A 7616-nucleotide genomic window follows, 5' to 3' on the forward strand; every position below is an offset into this window, starting at 1 on the left:
GGGTCTGCCATTGAAGTTAGGTATTAACTAAGCTAAAAGACAGAGAGGAATGGAGAAAGACGGTTGACAAATCTTGAATGGTGCCCCAACGGTCCAACAGACTAAGGGATAGGTAAAGGAAGTACCTTTGTTAAGATCGTTGTTTATCTATTCAGTAGAAAGTCTATTGTGATCTTCTGCTCAGTTTCTAATGACAAATTTCTGAAATACTTATTATGATAACAAGAAGAAAGTTATCGCCAAATTTTGGTTAAGAACTTTAAATTGTTAATGATGATGTGAAATAAGAACATTATTTAATTTTTCTTATAATATGACTTTATTTGATTATGGTTACTAAAGCCTCTGAAAATTGAGATTATTAGTGTCTTCTATGTATATTGAGATTTCGTCGCCTACTGGTTTTATTTTAAATTTATTATTGGTTAACAAAGTCCATTTGTAATAATAAGTGTATTAATTAGAGGTATTTTTAAATTATTTATTTATGTATCTCAACTAGTGGGAAACGTACCATAATATTATATATAGAAATAACAACTAAAGAAAATAATAAATAAATATAATTTATCTAACAGAAAACTTTCACATTCTTTAAAAATTTTTCATCATTATTATTGTTTTTACTATCGTTATTGTAACATTTTATAATTCTACGAAACGTTGCAATGACAATTTAAGAGTTACCTCCCTTTAACAGGTAACACACTACACTGTACTACAGTAATTAGTTTAACATCTATTTTTTTAAATATTTTTTTTACAATTCCTATTTTCAGACTGCAAACTCTTCATCGGGACCAAAAAAAAATATGGAACCTGGGTGGACAAGGGTCTCGAAAACGGCTCTAACTATTTTCCTAGATATCTTGCAGTGGATAAATTACTAGCTAATTTGCCACATCGGGAATACTGTTTGAATGTTATAATTGTTAAAAGTATAATAATAATAATAATAAATTAATCTAGATCCAGCCAAAGGTCAATACAATTCATATCTTGAACTGACAAAAAAATTCTGGTTTAATATATATAAACTAAGAATCTCTAACTCTAATGTCAAAGCTGTTCTACTGTATGGTTCTGAAACATGGAGAGCAACTAAAGCGACAACAAAAAAAAAGTTGTTCAGACCTTCATCAACAAATGCCTGAGAAATATCCTAAAAATACACTGGTACGACAAAGTAGAAAACACCAAACTGTGGGAGATGAGTGGACAGAAAAATATAGAAGTGTATTTATATACGTGTGTGTGTTTGTGTACAAACGTAATTAATCTTTATGACCCTTCATTGTTTCGGAAGGACGTTTAGTGTACCCTAGAGTAGGTTCTTCCTGGAGTCAGTGAGAAGACTGTAGACACCCCACACTTGCCAGCCAATCGGTTTAGGGGAGCGTTTTGAGCTCACCCCAGCGGGGTCCAGGACGGAGCCCAGGCGCCAATCACTATTTCCGGTATTTAAAACAAAACAAAATGCTATCCTGCTATTAGAAAAAATCTTCTATTCACTGCAGCTATGGAAAGCATAACGCTTAGACAGGCACTTTAATAACGTGAACAGTTATTGTTACTTTAAATATTTACAAGTGTGATATATGCATATTCAAAAAGTAAGAAGATCAGTGCAATACTCACTGTCACGTTCTTTATAACTGTGTCTCAATCAATTTCTTGTCGAGCATCTTTATTTACAACCATCAGCACAACATCTTAGAAGTGTTCTTCTGTCATGGTGCTCCTCAGCCTATTCTTTAAACATTTCAATGTGCAGAAGCTTCTTGCACGAGACACTTTAGTACATGACAGCGTAAGCACAAATTTAGAAGGCAAGCCAATTACAAGATGTGCTAATTTCAGTAAATTGTACATCTTTAGAATTCGGTACCAGCTATTTGGACAGCGACTACAAGACCAACACACTTTGCTCTAAATTTCACTATCGCCTCAATAGTCATCGTCCTGTTCATGTTTTGTATTTTGTTTCATGCTTAGTTTATAGTCATCCAAGGTTGATATTTTCAGCTAGTCCAACTGCTCAGTTAAAGTCTTCAAAGGAAGCATCGCTTTTAAGAGAAGTTGATAACCACCATTTGTCTACAATCGAGAGTGTGGCGGAATAAATCGCTTTGCCTGCACTTCAAAAATCAGTGTCTTCACTAGGGGAGGGACTGGTTCCATGGGCGATCAGGCAAAAGCCCGGTGGGAAGGCACAAAATGGGCCGGTCTGGTCGCGACTTAAGAGAAAAAAATGTGAACCTTTTCTAGTAGGTGATATAAAACTATATGGGAATAGAGAATGTAGTGTCAAAACGTGTCTTCCTAAAAAAACCAGGAGATACATGTATACAAGTAATGGCAAATTAAGCAAGAGAATCTTGGATGATTTAAGAACTGGAGGGTCGACTTAATGTACAGATTCTACCCCAGACAGGTCCCACATAGCTCAGCTCAGTTATTGTAAGGTATGTTTCACCAGGTGATGGCCTCCATTTTGAACGTTTTCTAACTTTTGCTTGAGATAGGGAGCTCTACAGTGGCTCAGATTGTACACAGCTCAATTACAAATGTGTGCAAAAACAAATTTTATTAAATGTCGAGGCCAGATACGTCTATGAAATACAAGAGTACCTGGTATGTTGGAAATATTATTGAAGATTAATGAATATGGGGGGGGGGTACATCCCATGTGCTGGTCATTCTCAATCTTATTGGAAGTGTAGAAATAGTCGGGGGTAAACTTTTAAAGGCATTTTTTAAAAATGCATCATGTAAAGATCTTTTTTCTTTTCCCTATGGCCAGCGGTTAACGATGATATCATGTGGTCAGCACAACGACCAACCGCATTTACTTTCCCAAATTAATGTCAGGTACCCATAAAAGCTGAGTGAAAGTTAAACCCTCTAATTATCCGAAATTCATATTTCGTACTGATATATGATATCTGGACAGACAAAGAGCCCCCCTATCTCAAATAACTTAGGTTCTATAAAAATATAAATCCAGCCCTAATTTAAATAAAAAAAAATATTTTCATAGCACTTTTCTTTTTTTTTTTTACCAGTTGTCTCCCCTATAAAGAAAAACACAACTATTCATATTTGTTTTTTATTTGATCATCTCCCCTGAATAACACACCCACGATACACACATTTAGTTTTAATATCATTTTGTTTAGAAAAAACGCTTTCATATACTGTCTAAAATTAAGTTCTGCAGGGACGATTGGAACTCGTTCTTATTGGCAGGCACAGAGTAAGGTGACACTACCATACTCCACTCCTGCCTGGACAATGTCATATCAGGGCTGACGGTGACAAAAGATGCTCTTTATCGCCCCCCTCTTTAGGCGTGAGGCCTGTGGGCGGTTGCCCAATTCACCACCCCCTAATTCCGCTCTTGCCTTGGGCAAAAAATTAAATGTTATAACAATCGATTTTGCATCTTTCTTTACTTTGTTACAGTAAGTTTTTCAGCCTCAACATGGCGTCAGGGTTGACTCGTTCGTTAGAGCAGCCAAATATTGCCAACAGGGAGCAAAACAGAACTCCCAATGTGTCCGAAATGGAGTCCGAAATGAACTAATGGCACTGGCGGGAATGGAAGAGAGCCCTATCAACGTATCTCAATTCATTTCTCAGAGGGCCATTTCCATGGTGGACACTCAAATGGCAGATGTGATGTCAAGATGTGATGTCAAGAAAGATAATGAGGGTTTTCTGACTTTACCCACTAGCCATAATCTTATGGGTGTTATAAGAAAAAATCTGATTGCTTTCATTCACGTTTGTTGAGGAAAGCAATCTGTTATATTTCTGATATATATATATATATATATATATATATATATATATATATATATGTGTGTGTGTGAGTGTGTATATGTATATATGCTTAAGAGAATTTATATATAGCAATCTTCATGGCCACACATCGCCTAATCAAATCTGACGTCAGAGGCCAGGTACCTAATTAGAACAGGTTAATTCGCTACTTAAACTAAATAAAATTAAATCACAAATGCAAATCTGGAACCTGAACCCGTGACTTTGAAAACCGCAGCCTAACGCTTAACCACTCAGCCACCCCCGCCTCTTCTTCAGATAAGTTAAATGAGTATTCTTTGGTTAAAAGAGTTTAGCATTCCGAAAATTCATTTCAATATAAGTTGACAATAATTAGAAATGAGGAGAGTGTTCCTCAAGTGATTTTTTTTTTGCATTATTGTAACGCATGCATTCAGAACATTCTCTAAATACTTCTAAAATAAATAAAAAAAACAAATTACAGCAAAATTCTGGGTATTTTTCAGAAGCTAATACACTCAAAATGTCTTGAAATTATAATATGTGTTCTTGTTACAAGGAAGATTGTAGAGAACAGCAATGTCCAAACTTTTTCGGCTGGTGGAGGCCATATGCAGTTCAGACACGTTTGTTACATCACATCAGATCTTTCTGCGGCTTCATTTTGCATTGTGGGTAGAAGTAGCGAGGGCCGGATATGACCCGAGGGCGTAGATTGTGCATCAGTTCTGTAGGTTTAAATTTAATAGCTGGTAAACTGGAGTCAGCATCTTGATTCGCTATTCAGTGTCCCTGCAGAGTTAGAATTAACACCTCTAGTAAACTTCTAAATAAAATTAAAAAGTAACCACTTCACTGTATGTTGCACCACATAGCTGTATGTAGGACCACATTGCTGTATGTATGGCCACTTCGTTGTATGTGGTACCACATAGCTGTATCTAGGACCACTTCACTGCATATAGGACCACATCGCTGTATGTAGGACAACTTCACTATATGTAGGACCGCATCGCTGTATGTAGGATCATTTCATAGTATGTAGGACCATTTCATAGTATGTACAGCCACTTCACTGTATGTAGGACCACTTCACTGAAATTAGGACCGTTTCACTTTATGTAGAGCCACTTCACTGTATGTAGGACAACATCACTGTATGTAGGGCCACATTACTGTATTTAGGGCCACTTCACTGCATGTAGGACCAATTCACTCTATGTAGGACCACATCGTTGTTTTCTGGACCACTTCATTGTATGTAGGACCACATCGCTGTATAAAAGACCACATTTCAATATGCATGACCGCATCACTGTATGTAGAACCACACTGATGTATATATGACCACATCACTGTATGAAGTAACATATTATTGTATGTTGTAGGATGTATCACTTTATATAGGACCGCACCTTTGCATGTAAGACCACATTTTTGTGTGCAGGACCACATCAAATCGCTGTATTAAAAAATCACATTATTTAGAACCACAATGCTATATATTGGAAACGTTCATATATGGTGGAGAAAATGTTTTGGTGTATTCGGTGTACAGAAAGTTGGTGTATCCGGTGTACAGAAAGTTGGTGTATCCAGTGGACAGAAAGTAGGTGTATCCAGTGGACAGACAGTTGGTGTATCCTGTGTACAGAAAGTTGATGTATCCAGTGGACAGAAAGTTGGTGTATCCTGTGTACAGAAAGTTGGTGTATCCAGTGGACAGAAAGTTGGTGTATCCGGTGTACAGAAAGTTGGTGTATCCGGTGTACAGAAAGTTGGTGTATCCAGTGTACAGAAAGTTGGTGTATCCAGTGGACAAAAGTTGGTGTATCCGGTGTACAGAAAGTTGGTGTATCTGGGGTACAGAAAGTTGGTGTATCCAGTGTACAGAAAGTTGGTGTATCCGGTGTACAGAAAGTTGGTGTATCCAGTGTACAGAAAGCTGGTGTATCCAGTGGACAGAAAGTTGGTGTATCCGGTGTACAGAAAGTTGGTGTATCCAGTGTACAGAAAGTTGGTGTATCCAGTGGACAGAAAGTTGGTGTATCCAGTGGACAGAAAGTTGGTGTATCCAATGTACAGAAAGTTGGTGTATCCAGTGGACAGAAAGTTTGTGTATCCAGTGTACAGAAAGTTGGTGTATCCAGTGTACAGAAAGTTGGTGTATCCAGTGTACAGAAAGTTGGTGTATCCGGTGTACAGAAAGTTGGTGTATCCGGTGTACAGAAAGTTGGTGTATCCGGTGTACAGAAAGTTGGTGTATTCAGTGGACAGAAAGTTGGTGTATCTGGGGTACAGAAAGTTGGTGTATCCAGTGGACAGAAAGTTGGTGTATCCGGTGTACAGAAAGTTGGTGTATCCAGTGTACAGAAAGTTGATGTATCAAGTGGACAGAAAGTTGGTGTATCCGGTGTACAGAAAGTTGGTGTATCCGGTGTACAGAAAGTTGGTGTATCCGGTGTACAGAAAGTTGGTGTATCCAGTGGACAGAAAGTTGGTGTATCAAGTGGACAGACAGTTGGTGTATCCGGTGTACAGAAAGTTGATGTATCCGGTGTACAGAAAGTTGGTGTATCCAGTGGACAGAAAGTTGGTGTATCCAGTGGACAGAAAGTTGGTGTATCCAGTGGACAGAAAGTTGGTGTATCCTGTGTACAGAAAGTTGATGTATCCAGTGGACAGAAAGTTGGTGTATCCAGTGTACAGAAAGTTGATGTATCCAATGGACAGAAAGTTGGTGTATCCAGTGGACAGAAAGTTGGTGTATCCGGTGCAGAGAAAGATGGTGTATCCAGTGTACAGAAAGTTGGTGTATCCGGTGTACAGAAAGTTGGTGTATCCAGTGGACAGAAAGTTGGTGTATCCAGTGGATAAAAAGTTGATGTATCCAATGTACAGAAAGTTGGTTTATCCGGTGTACAAAAGTTGGTGTATCCGGTGTACAGAAAGTTGGTGTATCCAGTGGACAGAAAGTTGGTGTATCCGGTGTACAGAAAGTTGGTGTATCCAGTGAACAGAAAGTTGATGTATCCAATGGACAGAAAGGTGGTGTATCCAGTGTACAGAAAGTTGGTGTATCCGGTGTACAGAAAGTTGGTGTATCCGGTGTACAGAAAGTTGGTGTATCCGGTGTACAGAAAGTTGGTGTATCCAGTGGACAGAAAGTAGGTGTATCCAGTGGACAGACAGTTGGTGTATCCTGTGTACAGAAAGTTGATGTATCCAGTGGACAGAAAGTTGGTGTATCCTGTGTACAGAAAGTTGGTGTATCCAGTGGACAGAAAGTTGGTGTATCCGGTGTACAGAAAGTTGGTGTATCCGGTGTACAGAAAGTTGGTGTATCCAGTGTACAGAAAGTTGGTGTATCCAGTGGACAAAAGTTGGTGTATCCGGTGTACAGAAAGTTGGTGTATCCAGTGTACAGAAAGTTGGTGTATCCAGTGTACAGAAAGTTGGTGTATCCAATGTACAGAAAGTTGGTGTATCCAGTGTACAGAAAGTTGGTGTATCCAGTGTACAGAAAGTTGGTGTATCCAGTGTACAGAAAGTTGGTGTATCCAGTGTACAGAAAGTTGATGTATCAAGTGGACAGAAAGTTGGTGTACCGGTGTACAGAAAGTTGGTGTATCCGGTGTACAGAAAGTTGGTGTATCCGGTGTACAGAAAGTTGGTGTATCCAGTGGACAGAAAGTTGGTGTATCAAGTGGACAGACAGTTGGTGTATCCGGTGTACAGAAAGTTGATGTATCCGGTGTACAGAAAGTTGGTGTATCCAGTGGACAGAAAGTTGGTGTATCCAGTGGACA

This window comes from Biomphalaria glabrata, chromosome 18, assembly GCF_947242115.1.
Source record: "Biomphalaria glabrata chromosome 18, xgBioGlab47.1, whole genome shotgun sequence".
Lineage (NCBI taxonomy): Eukaryota > Metazoa > Mollusca > Gastropoda > Planorbidae > Biomphalaria > Biomphalaria glabrata.